General features: G+C 38.7%; 1 long non-coding RNA gene across 1 annotated transcript; it reads left to right on the plus strand.

The window, feature by feature from the left end:
* The first annotated feature begins 718 nt into the window (after nucleotides 1-718).
* On the plus strand, nucleotides 719-14,835 carry LOC135152965 (uncharacterized). The gene is made up of 2 exons (XR_010292337.1): nucleotides 719-890; nucleotides 14,393-14,835. It is a non-coding gene; the product is annotated as an uncharacterized LOC135152965 (long non-coding RNA).
* The last annotated feature ends 2,239 nt before the right edge of the window (nucleotides 14,836-17,074 follow it).

The raw sequence follows: 17,074 nt of genomic DNA on the forward strand, positions 1-17,074 counted from the left end.
ATGTATTACTTGATTAAGTGTTACATGTGTAATGGTCGTATAATTAGTTATGGTTATTTCTGAATATTATATGAATATTTGGTAAATTATATGATGACTAGTTTTCTATTTTGATTGCTTATATATGTTGCAATCACGAGTTTTCATTTTTTATATTCTCATAATAAAATATGGAACATTCGGGTATTTTCCTGATAATTTATGAATAGTATGTGATATTTATATAAATGGTTGTGAGATTTGTGTTATCTGGTTTATTAAATTAACTGCTCATATGTGTTCGGATTTGAGATATTTCAATTTCTATATGATCAGGATAAAATATCCTTTATCTAGATATGTTCATATCGATTTTTGGATTGCTATGTGATTTTATAATCGATTTATGGATTTAATTTCGTTTAATTATTAATGATATTAAAATAGTTATTTAACATTTTAAACCCCGTGGGCGTTCGGGAAAATTTCGTCATTAGGCTACTTGGGACATTCTGAGCATTTCTCGTGTTTTAACTTTTTCAATCCGGAGTACGGTTTGCCCCGTAAATAGTCCGGTTCGATTTTGCTAATATTTTTAAAGTTAATAATTATCTGGTTGTCTCGTAATGCGTGAAGCATATTCCAGGAATATTCCAAAGCATATTCAAGGAATATTCTCTTATCTTCCTCTATAAATATCCCTTACTAGTTTATTTCGCACGTACAATTATTTCATCAGTTTCTCTGCACGAATACCGAGAGAAGACGAACGGGTGTTCTTCGTGTTCTTCATATTCAAACGAGGATTTGAAGGCGTTATTGGAATCCGATGGAGGCGTATAAATAGTCAAAACGAAGCTCTCGACGCGTAGAATCTAATACAATCATCCGTTTATGTGCAGATTTGTCAGGTGATTTTATATTAATTTTACAAAATTCGAATTATTTGGATTTTAAATATGAATTTTTGCAAACTTGATTGTTTGATTGATTTGATGATTCCATGTTGTAGAGCATCTCCTGCCATTCGTTTTCATATATTATATGTCAATTGTTTACTTCCGTAACATATAGAAACAAGGGTTTGATTCTTGAGATGTGTTCTTGAATGTTCTTGAGTGTTCATGAATATTTTCACCGGATTTTCGATTGGATGAATCTGGGTAGTTTTTGATGTTATGAGGAGATAGATATTGTTGAGGGGAGCTTGTACACGTGGCCAGAATCCGTGTGGGTGCTCGGAGTCGAGCTCATCGGCCTTGAATAGCTTCGCCGGCGGCGAAGCTTTGTAAGGATTTTTCCGACCAAATCGGGGTGGTTTGGGGGTTTTGAAAGTATGAATGAATTCCTGGGTATTGGAACTCCAGTTCTGGAAAGTTTGGAGGGCGGTGGTGGCCTGTGCGGCCATCTCCAGCGAGTCCGGGGGCGGCGGCGGCAAAATTGCCGTTTAGTCCCCAGGCTTTTGAAGATGGTGAAGTGAGTGTACCCTAGTTTCAAAACTTACACAACGCCCCCTGTAACTTCTGAAAGTTGCACTTTAAACCCTGGACAAAAATTTACAAAATAAACCTTTTGATTTTAGTTTTCTAAAATTGTTTTATTTAATTTTTTTAATTTTCAAAAATAGTTTTTAATTATTTCTTTAATCAAAAATAAATCTAAATTAGTTTGTTAATTAATTTTAATTAGTAATTAATTATTTTAATTGGTCAATTAATTTAAATATTAATTGATTAATTAATTTAGTTAATTATTAATTGATTTTAATTGATTAATTAATTGGATTTAATTGTTCCTTTTGATTTAAAAATTCTGGAAAATAGTTTCGAGCTTTGAATTATTTTTCTAAAATATGTTCGAGGCTCGTTAATTGATTTCAAATAATTTTGGATCCGATCTTGAGCAATTGTACTTGACTATTTATTCAAAAATGGATTCTTTTACCCGTTTTAATTCCAAAAATGTCTAGAAATTCTAGAGAAAAAATCATTTTTAACCTGAGACTTGATTTGACATCAATTGGGATGAGAGACCTTATATGAAAAATGTTGTCTGCTATCTGTTTGATATGTTATGTGCCGATAGGAGAGTTAGAAAACGGTTTTGCTTATAACTTTTGATCGGTAATTCAGAATCGAGTGAAACGAAAAAGAGGTTAAAGCTTAGAAATTCTAGTTTAATATAATGTAACAATATGGTTGAGTTTCCAATGTGTATAAAGATTGTTGAAAATGCATACTGTGACTATACGTGATCTATTTGCTATATAGTGATGATTACATAAATTACGTGTCCATTTGTGATTTGATAAATGATTTGGGAGACATAGCATCGTGTCTTAATTGATGTAGAATAAGAATATATGGAGTACAGGAATTTAATTTGATTGATTGGTTGTTGATTGAAATAGGTTAACCGATGGATAGTCTTATAAATAGACGAGACGCTGTCAGATTTTAATAGGATTTATATGATTATTGAGTTATGGTATGCTATGTGGAGTATGATGTGACTATATGAGGTAGTCAAAGCATGATTTTATGTTAAGTGATTTCTGATAAGTGCATAGAGATTATATAGGTTGATATGTGATTATGCGTTGAATGTTATCAGTATACGTGATATGTGTATGCCATAGGTTATGATACCGAGTTTAATAAATAGAGATAAGAATTAATAGATGGTTTAGTGATTATGGTAGTATGTTATTCTCGTAAAGGATTCGGACGAGACGTATACGATCGAAGACGTTCAGAAGGTCAAGCGATGTTACAAAGCGAATAAGGAACGAGTCGAGAAAGCGAAGCTGTACTACAAATAGGATATATCCAGAGATGGTCTGTCGAGAAAGCGAAGCTGTACTACAAATAGGATATATCCAGAGATGGTCTGGAGGTTATGATATGCATAGAGTGTGAAAGTGGAAAGATGAGATTGAGATATGAGACTAGAGTCGGATTTAAGGCAAGTTTTCCTAAATCCTTCCTCGTATATATATTGCATGTTATGATTATTCTGTCAAGATTATGATATTGTTTATGCTGAGACCCTTCTCAAACAAACTCTTACTTCTGAGAATGAAACCCTGATTGTTTTTTTCTTCCAAGTTTTGAAAAGCCAAACACCTAATTACTCTCAATTTCTATTCTGATCCATTCTTTCCAATCCTCAAGATATTAAAAATACATGCTTTACAAATTAATTCGAAGTTCAGACCGTCATTGAAGCATGTGTTGCTCAGTGATAGTTAGAACTCAGAATGAACTGGGATCTTCTTGATTATTCAACCCGCCATTGTCATGCTGGTTTAGCAGGCTAAATTCAGTTGCTTAGCCGATAATGGAGGATACTGAATAGTTAGGAATTTCCTGAACTATGATTTATCAAAAGACAGACTGTGGTTTATGAAATGTTGATTCCCAAAAGTTGATTTGAAATATTTCTGTTGTTGATAATGATTATGATTCTGTTCTGTTGATTGAATTGTCTATTGATTTCAATTGTCAGAATTGGATTAGTTTTTATAAAATATATGGACCAGATTCGTGGTCAGACCAGATTCGTGGTCAATTATAGGCCAATGTGTGCCTTGGATCCAGTATAGAGAACAGGGCTGTGTGCCATGTTCGGGGTTAGTGCGTGACTGATCAGCAGCCTAACCTTTGGTTTTTAAGTAAAAATGTGATGAATCCAATTCAACAATTCTTCTGTAAGTTTGAAATTATGATTTCAATTGCTGATAAGAATTGTGAAGTTTTCAATTACATATCTTGAACTTGTGAACTCTGATAAGATAATTCAGGACTATTGTTGCTTATGTACACTTGCTGAGCATTGTTGCTCACCCTTGCTATTCCTTTTTAACCATTTCAGAAAAGCTTAGAGATGAATTACTTGATTGAGATTGCGAGCATGGCTAAGGCTAGGCGAGGAGTCAGAGTTATAGAGTATACCGGGGACAAGTGGAAATGTTCAGGGAGATTGACAAGGTTGGTTCTAGATAGAGTAGTATTATTGAGATTTAGTGGTAAATCATAATTTGAATAGATTGGCAGTGATTCTTCTCATCGAAGATGATCTGAGATTGTAAGACATTGCTTATTGATAGTGGTTGATTCTAATTACAATACTGTAACCTGGATGCGATCCTGTTTTTAGGGGGTTAAAGTGTTTTCTTTTAAATATTTTACTAAATTTTTCAGGTTTTAAATCCTTTGATTTTATTACCTTTTTCAAAAATACAGGTTTTCAAAAGTGTTTAAAATGGTTTTGTGTGGTGACGTCTGAATCCAGACCCCCAGATTCTCGGGCTGTCACATCTTTTATCTGTTTTAAATTTCGAAAAAAGTTTAAAAATTCATATTAAATTCCAGAAAAATCATTTTAACCCCGAACCTTCTCTAGAAAGCTATTTTATCGAATATATTACGTGTTATGTGATATGTGTTACTTGATTGATGCGTTAAATGCTTATGTGAACGTTGTATGACTATTTTAATCATATCTTTTGATCCGTAGATCGGAGTTAAGTGAAACGAATGGTAGATAGGAGCTCGTTTGGGTATGAAATAAATAAAATGATATGAGATTGAGTATTGATAGAGAAATGGTGTGATTATCAGAGAAGGCCAGGCTTAGAAAGGGAAAGCAGAAAGTGTCGGAGTGATTCTGTTGAGTGAAAGCTATAGAGAAGTGAATCTTCGAGATAAGGCAAGTGCTCTATGCTCAACTTATACTTTGTATACTCTTTGAATTACTCTTCTGCATATGATGCTATTGTTCTGGATAGACTTGGAAGTACATCTGTTGATATATTGTGCTATTGATCCTGATTGTTGATAAACCTTTATTGAATTCTTTCAATACTTGAACCACAAGTTGAACCTTGATCTTGATTACAATTGAATCTTTAGCCAACTCTTTGACACTTGAAACATAAATCATTTGAATTGAGGTTCTTCAATCCTTGAATCACCAAACAGAATAAGCCTTTATACTATAATACTTTACCAAGTTATACAATACCCTATCACGTACCTTAATTGAATTCTTCAACGAATGTTCTTGCATACCTACCATGACACCTTGAATCTTTATAAAGTAAACATATTTGGAACCTCAAGCCATTCTCACCTATATTGATTCTTTAATAAACACCAGACTATTCTTAACATATGTTTATTTCCTTTTCCAATATCAAGCCATTCTTCAGGCATACCTTGATTGTACATGAACCTACTTCTGATTTGCTTTTTTTTTTCTGACAATTGTTGCACCACTTATCATAATATGACTCGGATTTGATTATAATGATTCTGATTTGACGATTATAATTCTGTTTTGATAATATTTCTTCTGTTCTGATGGTACTGATACTGAATTACTGTAATATTTTTGATTTCATTATATTGTTCAAGAATTGGATGGTTTTATAAATGTGGACCAGATTCGTGGTCAGACCAGATTCGTGGTCATTAGGTCAATGTGGGCCTTGGATCCTGTGATAGAGCTTGGTATGGACCTTGCTCGGGGTTAGTGCGTGACTGATCAGCAGCCTAACCTTGGGTTTTAAATGAAAATGTGAATATCCAATTTTAATCATGGTCTGAAAGGAAACTTGATATCCTGATTCATTATTATTGATAAATGTTGAACTTCAGTTTATTGTGTATATTACTTGCTGAGCTTGTAAGCTCACTCTTGCGAATCTTTATGTTCTTTTCTAGTGAAGTAAGAGGTTACTAGTAGCGAAGACCCGCAAACTAGCCACCAGGTCAGAATCTCAGGATGAGTGTTGGAGAGCTCAGCTAGGAGACTGCTTTTATTATGAATAGTATGATCTTTTGAGTTACAATTGTGTGTAAACACTCTACGTTGTATTTGTAAGTTGAAAGATAATGGCTGGGATTCGTGGTATTGTAATACAAGTTAAGTTGTGGCTTTTTTCATACTATAACCTGGAGCGATCCGTGGATGTTTAGGGTCATTGCATATATTATTATTGTTTACAGGTTTGTATTATGGCCCGGACTATGACCCGGACTTGGAGGTTGTCACATAAGCCCCAAACGTAAGCCTTGATTCTGAAGCTTTAATTAACTTTGACGGCTTTGACAAGTCTCAAACCTTGAAGGGCTTTGATAAGACCCACTTCCAATAAAAAGCAGCCTAGCAAGCTTGAAAAGCTTAAAACCTTGAAATCTTTGATAAGCTTTTGCCTTGAAGGGCTTTGATAAGCCCAAAAATCATGCAAGCTTGAAAAGCTTGAAGCCTTGAAAGCTTTGATAAGCTTTAACCTTGAAGGGATTTGATTTTCCCAAAAACCATGCAAGCTTCAAAAGCTTGAAGTCTTGAAAGCTTTGATAATCTTTAACCTTGAAGGGCTTTGATAAGCACAAAACCATGCAAGCTTGAAAACCTTGAAATCTTGAAAAATTTGATAAAATTTAAACCTTGAAGGGCTTTGATAAGTGTTAGGTCCAATCAGACGTAGAAGGAGGGGTTGAATAGGTCTATACCAATTTCTTTGATTAATTCAATTTGCGGAATAATTTTGTTTAAGTCCTTTTAAATCAATCGTAATCAAACAACTCCAGCAAGTCGAGGAATATTCTTATATTAGAAATAATCCTCGAGTGCTACAAATTCCAACACGTATGTCGGCTACAGAGACTACAACCACTCAAATACAAACTCTCTATTAAATCGATATTCTAACTTAGCTCTCGAGAATGTGTATAGTGTGTGCACTTACAAAGTTTGTAGTTATTTTCAAATGAAAACACCAAGCTCTATTTATAGGCTTCAACATCTAACCATGGTTAACGAGTTCGTCCTGGACGAGTTGAGTTCGTCCTGGACGCGGGAATTCAAATTAACTAGGGTTAAGTTAATTTGAATTGGCGCCAGGAACAAACTCAAATACTAAACTTGCGCCACTTTGTATATATCCACAGATGTTTATATCAAGGTTGCGCCACTTTGAAGTTGCGCCAGTGCTCCACTGTATGTATATGTTACTTAGAATTTTTAAGTCAAAAACTGAGTTTGCGCCAAGAGAGACTTGCGCCAAGGTGCACTGATATAACTCCTTTGACTGGTGAGTTTGCGCTTTGACCAAGGTTGCGCCAAAGGTGGAACTTGCGCCACTAAGTTCCTGTATTGCCATGACTTAAAATAATTCTAAGTTAGTGAAGTTGCGCCTGGACATTGATGGATTCCCCTGTTATCTCTCCTTGGACCAGAGGAGTTCGCGCTTTGACTTTTCCTGGTCAAACCTTGCGCCTCCTCTGTGTTCACAGTGTAGAGGGACTTAGAAAGATTCTAATTTTAAACCAAACTTGTGCCACTGTGAAGTGAAGGCGCAAGTTTGACTTGTCAAACTTCCCACTATTTAATCTGTTTATATTTATATGTATATATATAAATATTATTAATTGGTTTTATGAAATTACTTGAATTAAATTACTTTCAAGTGAATTCCAATTAATAATATATATAAATATATGTGTATATATATATGTGTGTGTGTGTGTGTAGATACAAATTAAATCTTTTGGTGACACTTTCAGGAACTGCTCGATTGACTTGATTAATTATTCGTTGATCGAATTCACGGAATAATTTCGTACGTCCTGACGTCCTGCGCACTTGTCTGGTTCACGAACGACTCGAACTGAAATAATTCCTTGAATCCTTTTGCTTGATAATATACTTGATCAATCATTCCGGGTTTGATGTTTTTTCGATAAATTTGATGATAAATAATCAAAATGGAAATACTGGAATCTTCTGGTCTTTGATACTTGATCTTCAGGCAATCTTTGATAGCAGAAACTGATTGAGCTTTATTCTTCACTGAGGCTTGAACATATAAAGGAACTTCTTTCAGTAGACGGATGTTCGTCTCAGATATCTTGATTGTCTTTTGTCTGTTCGTATCGGATCTCCAACCTGTAGATTCCTGTATTATACTTAAGTATTGTTTCTTGTTTTTTTGTTGTGTTGAGTTATCGTAATTACATTACAGGTTACATTATACTTTACAATAATCCCAAAACCATGCAAGCTTCTTGAAACCTTGAAAGCTTTGATAAGTTTTAAACCTTGAAGGGCTTTGATAAGCCCAAAACCATGCAAGCTTGAAAAGCTTGAAACCTTAAAAGCTTTGATAAGCTTTAAACCTTGAAGGGCTTTGATAAGCCCAAAACCATGCAAGCTTGAAAGCTTAAAGCCTTGAAAGCTTTGAAAAGCTTTAACCTTAAAGGGCTTTGATAAGTCCAAAAAACCATGCAAGCTTGAAAAACTTGAAGCCTAGAAAGTTTTGATAAGCTTTAACCTTGATGGGGTTTGATAAGCCCAAAAAAACCATGCAAGCTTGAAAATCTTGAAGCCTTAAAAGCTTTGGTAAGCTTTAACCTTGAAGAGCTTTGATAAGCCCAAAAAACTGTGCAAGCTTGAAATGCTTGAAGCCTTGAAAGCTTTGATAAGCTTTAACCTTGAAGGGCTTTGATAAGCCCAAAAAATCATGCAAACTTGAAAAGGTTAAAGCCTTGAATGCTTTGATAAGCTTTAACCTTGAAGGGCTTTGATAAGCTCAAAAACCATGCAAGCTTGAAAGCTTTTATAAGTTTTACTTCCAATGAGTGCAGCCGAGTTATTGGGTTGTGTTTCCGCGTTTTAGTATTTTCGATTTTCAAATTTTTTGAATTTAATCCAAGTAATATTAATGATGTGCCTACTACCCTTCGAGTTCTTTATCATAATAAAAGTAGACAATTATGGTGGAGAACTAGATGCAATTGAAGCCCTAACTTCTATTAAAGCATACATGAAGCATCCAATTAACAATCATAGCAAGCAAGCATATACAAGATTTTCATAATAGGAAATTTCAAAATTTATTGAATCATGCAATCAAAGGTTGACATAACATATTTTTGGGGTGTGTGAAGACACCACCCCCAGAACATCCTAGCAAGTAAAGCAAATAGTAGCCTGATAATTTTCCTAAAGCATAGCGATTAAAACTAATAAACCGCCTTTATTGTCCTCACCCCAAAAGTCGAAGCCTATAGAAATACCACCCGGGTGAAGCTACTGGTAATACCTCTTTAAGAGTTGGGCGTTCCATGCCTGTGGTATGAGTCCCCCATCCATATTTGTAAGGTGATATGTACCTTCCCAAAGCACTGTCTTGATGATGTACGGGCCTTCCCGTTTGGCACCGAAGGTTCTATGAGTGGGAACCCTCATATTAGGCATCATTTTCCTTAGGATCAGGTCTCCCGGTTTAAGGGGTCGAGCCCTCACTTTCTTGTCAAAGTATTTACGGGTCCTCTGCTGATACGCAGCAAGTTTCAATTGAATTGTATCCCTTACTTATTTAAATAGGTCTAGGTAGAGCCTATGATTGACTTTGTTATTCTCAGGGTCGTAGTTATCCCTTCAAAAAGATCCTACTCCAACTTCCACGGGAACCATGGCCTCACATCCGTATGTTGCTTCGGAGCAGGAGTTAAGATAGAACTCTTATCTCCGAGTGTTGATGTTTATCCTGGACTTTCGGATGTTTATCCGCGAGAGTTAGTCGTCCTGCGGGATTCAAGTTTGTAACTGGACCGTCATATGGGCCTTGAGTTTATCTAAATCTTCCTCACGATCCATATGCACCTGGTCTGGACCGTTATTGGGCCGAAGCTGCATTTGACCTGATTAAACCGGATATTCGGGTCTTTATTGGATCGGGTCGCAATAATCAATCAACCCAATCCCAATCATTTGCCCCCCAACTTTCGACAAATATTGTAGTAATTTATCGGAAGCTTACAGAGGTTTCAGTGTCGCTCACCGCGTATCTTTGTCAGATTTCTTACCAAGATGAAATCTTCGGGTGTTCTCATATTTTTTCGAGGCTAAATTCTATTTTATCGGAATTTTTGGGATTAAATTCCAATTTTTTAGAATTTTCGGGGCCTTGGAATAATTTTCAAAATATTTTTCGAAATTAAATCTCAAATTTTCTGATTTTTCCTGAATTTTCAAGATTTTTATATATTTTCCCCAATTTTTGGGAATTTCAGAATATAATTAAAGAGCTAAACAATTCCCCAACTGAAGTGATTTTATCCCACAAGGGAATGCTTCCTAGGCGTGGGTTACCCCCGCCTAGGAGGTATATAAACATCCACGCCTTAGAAGGTATGCCTCCTGGGCGTGGCAGGGCCTCTCAAGCCTTGGGATGAGTTGCTTCCTTGGCGTGGGCTACCCACACCAAGAAGGCGTGATAATTTCCACGCCAAGGAAGATATGCTTCCTAGGCGTGGTTGGGTCATCATGGGTCAGCAGTGTTATGCTTTCTTGGCGTCGATCAACAACGTCAAGGAAACATGCATATATCCACGCCTAGGAGGATATGCTTCCTTGGCGTGGATGGTCCCTCATGGCTCAACAATGTGATGCTTCCTTGGCGTCGATTAACCACGCCAAGGAGGCATGCATGTATCCACGCCGTGGAAGATACGTTTCCTTGGCGGTGTTAGGCCTGCACGGCTCAAGAGTGGAATGCTTCCTTGGCGTTGATCAACCACGTCAAGGAGACATACATAATTCCACGCCAAAGAAAATATGTTTTCTGGGCGTCGTTTAGCCTACATGGCCAAGAGTGAAATGCTTCCTTGGCGTTGATCAACCACGTCAAGGAGACATACATAATTCCACGGCAAAGAAAATATGTTTCCTGGGCGTTCATTGCTGCTAACGCGATTTTGCCGGATCCTGTGGGCCTAGGTCTATACCTGTCAGGCCTAGTACACACATTTTTCTTTTTTATTCTTCTGTTTTTATTGTTTATTTTGGTGACCTTCTAGAACATTCAGTTCACCTTTTCAATTTTTCAAATTTCATGGGCTTGCCGCCCAAACTCGGCCCATCCACCGGCAAGAGAGCCCATTTTACCGAATATAAGCGGTAACCCTAGGGTTTACCGGCTGTTGAACCCGTTAGCCTCCCCTATATATAGAGTGAATGAGGAGTTCATTTTCATTCACTACTCTTTCCAAATCTCAGAGCCCAAACACTCTCCCAAATTTCTCTCTACTTTCTCTAGTTTTTCGGCGAGTTCTCCGGCGATCTTCAAGGGGATTCCAGTTTCCTGCCGACATTCAAGCCTTTTTCCAGTTTTCGATCAATCTTCATCTTCTTCGTGGTGCTTTCTGGGTTTCAAGCCTTCAAGCCAAGCATATCAATGGCCGATTCCAGTTCCTACCAACAATCTCAGCTCTCTCAACCTTCTTTAGCTGCTCATCCTCGCGCGAACCGAGGTAAAAAGAAATCTCTAGTTCATGCTATTGTCTTTTCACTTAGGGATTTACTTTCAGAATTTGGGGAGGCTTTTCCTAACTTACTGCATTTAGAAGCATATAAGTTTCCTTCGAAATATGATCAAAAGGATGTAGATATTATAGTTGTTGCTTTTGGGATAAATGGGCCGTACACGGCAGTGGCTCTGGGCCCAAACGATAGATCTTGCTATCCAAAGCCCGGAGCCCTTAGGATTTATAAAGAAACTCTGTATGCGGGCTTTAGGTTTCTCCCACCCATGTTCGTCTACAGGCTTTTGGCTGAGGCCCGTATCTGTCCTACCCAACTTCAGCCCAATGGGTGGAAGTTCATCTACTGTTTTTTAGTTCAATGTAAGAAGCATAATTCAGAGCCCAGTGTAGCAGTATTTAGGTATTTGTTCGAGTTCGTGAATGCACCCAATGATGAGGGATGGGTTAAAATCCAATATAGAAATGTGGCCCGTAGTATCTTTGTTTCCGACACGGCCCCCGACTCCCTCCCATTCTGGAAAAAGCAATGGTTTTATGTTTATATGGAGGGAGCCAGTTGGGAGGATTGTTTTTTCACCAATTTTAGTCGGGCTGAAGACGGGCATGTTAGGTCTATTAAGTTGGGCCTAGAAGAAGAGGCCGCCATTCGTATTTTGACAGGAGACAACCTTCACCATTGCTCTCTCCTGCTGTCAGAGGCCTCGCTTCAAGCACATGGGCTTAGTGACTTAGGCCCAAAGGGTATTCCCTTAATCTTTGTATTTTCTTTAATCTAGTTTTACGAATATTGTTATGGGCCTTAACCCATTGTTATGTTTTATTTGCAGCCCTTGCTACTTTGGGCAATATTTTCAAGAAGAGGGAGACCGCCGCCTCCAAGACCGTTCCTGTGGAGAAGGCCCGTACCAAACGACCCAGGAAGGAGGGCGTTACTCCAGTCGTGGAGAAAGTTCCAGCCTTTATGGCGGAGAGGCCCACTGCCATCGATGAGGATCCCAATCCTTACGTGGTCTAGTGGGGCCTTTTGAACAAAGATACTATCGTGGGCGATTCGCAGGCCGCTGCTGAATGGTCCAGGAACGTCTTGACTCCAAGGGACAAAGCCCATTTGGTTGAGTCCTCGGATGATTTGCAAATTGAGCTTCTCGGAGCTCAGGCCGTGGCATCGGTAAGAGTACTTATTCACCCCCATTTTTCTTACTTATTCGATTTCGTGTTTTCTTAGCGTACTTATCTCGTATTCATCATCTTGCAAGTCAATACCTACCTTCAGGCCGCCCTCCATAACCTGAGGGAGGTATTGACTGAGAAAACGATCGCCGAGCGCGATCGTGATAGGTACCTTGAATCATCCACGGCCAATTTCGAGTGTTTCCGGGAGGTGGTGAAGGAACTGGCAGCCGAAAAGGAGAAAGTCCGATCCCTGGAGGCTGAGTTGGTTCGTGTCCGTACGGAGGCGGTTGAGGACTTTAAAAAGTCCAAGGAATATGAAGATCTGATGGCAGCGGAGTATGATGCCGCGTTCTCGGAGACCTTTAGGAGTTACTGGGAAGCCATCATCGGTGAGCTAAGTTCCCATATCGAGGGGGTCACTCTGGAGAAGTTCCTCGTTCCTTCAATCCCCGGGAAGACGTTAGAATCCTCGGTCGACCTAGAGGAGATGGAGTTCGGGGACTCCCATCCCGACGGGACCTAAGATGAGGAGACTCCTGATGGGGTCAACTCTCCGATGGCAGAGGATGGTGATGGGGATGCCGAGAAGGAAGAGGCAATCCCAGAGACGAGGGTGGATGCTAAGGAAGGAGACGATCATTTCGACGACGATTTGCCTTAGATCAGATTGCCCTGTGTGGCTTCCTTTTGTAATTTATTTTATTCGAATATATCAACCCTTCGGGGCTTAACTTATTAACTTATTTTCCTAAGTTAACTTTCGCTTAGTAAATTCGAGGTTGTGCATGTCGTGCATTTAACGCTTTTTACTTGGAATTTCTAGATTAATACAAATTCTAGAATTCCATCATCTTTCCTGCAGGGTTTGATTCTTTGACTTAACGTCTTCTACGTTTTTATTTAGAGCCAACCGTATTTTGGGTTGTCGCTCCCCAGTCTTTCTGTACCCTGCAAGTCTTTAACTTAGATTGGGAAATCATTAAGTTTACAACATGGGATTAGATTTAAGCTTTTACTTGCATATCATACTCAAAGTAACTTCTTTAAGAGAAACATAAGTAAACTGATAACTTTGGAGAAAGTCAAGGTGAAAAATCCTCGGGACTTTATTAATATCATAGTAAGAGAGATAAACTATTTTCGAAATCAACTACATGGCAGTGGTCAAGATGACCTTATTTTGTGATAACTACTAACTTCTATTATCATGGAAGATATCTCAAATGTAATATATCTTCAAGTTGGTCGCATGCCAACTCCGGGGTACTTCAACTCCATCCAGGGTCTGGAGTTTGTACGAGCCATGGCCTGTGACAGCCTTAACTTGATAGGGGCCTTCCCAATTTGGAGCCATCTTACCCTTGGGGCCTACCCCTGAGGCTTCAACCTTTCTAAGTACCAAGTCTACTTCTCGAAAGAATCGTTCTTTAACCCGCAAGTTGTAATAGTAAGAAGCTCGCTTCTGATTTTCCACGATCTTAGCGTGAGCTTCATCACGTATCTCATCAATAATATCGAGAGCAAGCCTCATACATTCTTCATTGACTTCTGGCTCATATTGCTGAACCCTGGAGGAGGTATGTGTGATTTCAAGTGGCACTACTACTTCGGCTCCATAAGCCAACTGGAAAGGGGTTGCTCCGGTCGAAACTTTACAAGTTGTTCTATACGCCCAAAGTATAGGGAGTAACTCATCGGCCCATGATCCATGAGCTTTCTCATCTCTCTTTTTTAGTCCATCGAGAATTATTCTGTTAGCTACCTCAGCTTGTCCATTAGCTTGAGGGTGGGCAACCGAGTGATAAGTGGATTTTATATCCACTTGGAAGCCTTCGTTTTGACTTAAATTGATGATCTGTCCTCAAGCTTTTGATGTTTTTGATATCTTTTTGTGTTGTGTTGTGTAGGTTTCCTAGAAGGAGAATGGAGAGGAGATCCATAGCTACAAGTGAAAAAAAACGGCGAAGCATTTGGATAAACGAGGCGAAAGTTATGAGCCGTGGAAGCACCAAAAGGAGCGGGGCTGCCAAAGTAGCATGCCCATGCTGCTACAGTAACCGGGTAGCGCGTCCACGCTACTCTGGACGGGAAAAAAAGCCCGTTTCTCTCGTTTTTGATCTGTTTGAAGGCCCGTTTGCTGTGGAACTTAAAGGAAGGCTTGGGGGACCTAAAACATAACCTATAAACATTCTAAGGAGCACATGACGGCTACGAAGAAGATCTAGACTCATTGTTTTCACTTTTCATCTTTGTAATTCTTCGAAGTAGGCGTAACTTTGGATGCTCGTTTGGGATTTGTTTCAAAACTCTTGTTCTATTACTTTTATCTTGTTTAGACTTATTCCTACCATGTTTACTCTTATTCTCATGATGATGAGAAGTTCGATTATGAACTAATCATTATCGTGGGATTCTAGCGGATTTATATATGGATTTCAGTAGTTAATTTGCCTTAATTAATTGTGTGTTGGTTTTGATTTCCTCGTATTGGTTGTGCTTATTAGTCTTGGATGCGTAGCTAACATCTTAGATTGGTTGTTAATCTTTATTGAAGCGACAGTGGATATATTGATTTAGAACTTGCCATGCGAGCATAGGTTTCATGTTCGATATCATGACTTGTGGTGTGATTTTACCCATCCTGCATCGCCCTATGTAATCTTGATAGATAACTTGTTCTTCAACCGTTATGTTTTCAAATTCTATAGACATATAGGGTCTAAGCATAATTGGTGTCTGTTTACCTTCTATCTTAATTGTGGATGTGAAACAGTATGGTGCACGTATAACGACAGTTAGCGTGTATCAGTCTCGTGTTATCTGATTAGTTATCAACCATTACAATCGAATAAAGGTATAACTCTGAATGAAGTTGTTAATGAAGCTAGAATCCCATGTTTTTATCCTCATTAGTAAATCGTTTATTTTCTTAGTTGATAATTCTTAGTTATAATTCGACTTTAATTAGTTAATTTAGATAAAACCCACCAAATTGTTATTTTTCCGAGCATTGAATACTAATCATACATTGTTGCATAAGTCCATATTCTTAAATACACCAGTCTCCGTGGGAACGAACTGAATTTTATTCTATATTACTTGTGACCACGTACGCTTGCGTGATTTTGTGCGAACACCGAGGTGAAACGCAACTCAATCGAGTAATCTTCACAATAACTCTTGAATTCAGCATTGTTGAACTGAGTCCCATTATCAGTTACCATGACTCGGGGTATTCCGTACCTGCAAATAATGTTTTCCCACACAAACTGAGCAACTTGCTTAGTGGTTATTTTGGCCAGTGGTTTGGCCTCAATCCATTTAGTAAAGTAGTCGACAGTTACCAACAGGAACTTCCTTTGTGCACTAGCGAGCGGGAACGGTCCAAGGATGTCCATTCCCCACATAGTAAAAGGGATCAGAGTGTTAATGGATGTCAGCATCTCGGGAGGTTGTCGTACTATAGGGGCGAACCTCTGGCAGCGATCACACCTTTTCACATAATCTTGAGCATGCTTCAGCATATCGGGCCAATAAAACCCAAGGCGAGTGGCCTTATGAGCCAACGCCCTTCCTCCAAGGTGTTGGCCACATACACCTTCATGTACTTCCCTAAGGGCTTCCCGAGCCTCATCAAGCCTCAAACATCTCAAGTAAGGGATGACAAATGATTTTCTATACAGGATACCCTCTATGAGTACATACTTAAGAGCCCTTACCTGCAACTTCCGTGCTTCATCAGCATTAGGCGGTAGATGACCGTTTTCAAGGTACATCCTAATTTCATCCATCCAAGTAACCCCCGTGTCAATTGGAGCCACTAACTTTGCCTCGATGCTTGGGGTTTTCAGAACCTGATAGCACGTTTCCAGAACAAATTTCATCATCAGAGGATGCAAACTGTGACAAGGCATCGGCCTTAGTGTTTTCTTCCCTTGGCACATACTCTACTGTGCATTCTTCGAATAGTGCCATTTGGGTCTTTACAATTCTTAGATACCTCAACATAGTCTCCTCACGAGTTTCAAACTCACCATTTACTTGGAAGACCACAAGCTTCGAGTCTCCACAGACTTTTAAGTTCTTTACCCTAAGGGTTATGGCTAATCCTAGCCCAGCTATCAGCGCTTCATACTCAGCTTTGTTGTTAGTAGTCGGGAAATCCAGCTTGATTGCATATTCAATTATAAAGCCATCAGGGCTTTGGAGCACGAGTCCTGCACCACTACCACTATTTTTTGAAGCCCCTTCAAAAAATAGTAGCCAGTATTCCTTAGGTTTCTCCTCCTTACTAGGTTCTTCTACTTTATCCTCTTGCCCCCCGGCTTCCTGGTTGTCAATGGTACATTCAACGAGGAAGTCATCCAGAGCTTGAGCCTTTATCGCCGTTCGAGGCTTGTATCGTATGTCAAATTCCCCAAGCTCAACTGCCCATTTAATCAATCTTCCGCTAGCCTTCGGACTATGTATAATATTACGGAGTGGTTGGTCTGTCAAAACTTCTATCTTATGAGACTGAAAGTATGGTCTCAACTTCCTCGAGGCTGTAATCATAGCCAAAGCAAACTTTTCAATGAAAGGATAATTGA

Source organism: Daucus carota, chromosome 5, assembly GCF_001625215.2.
Source record: "Daucus carota subsp. sativus chromosome 5, DH1 v3.0, whole genome shotgun sequence".
NCBI classification, from domain to species: Eukaryota; Viridiplantae; Streptophyta; class Magnoliopsida; order Apiales; family Apiaceae; genus Daucus; species Daucus carota.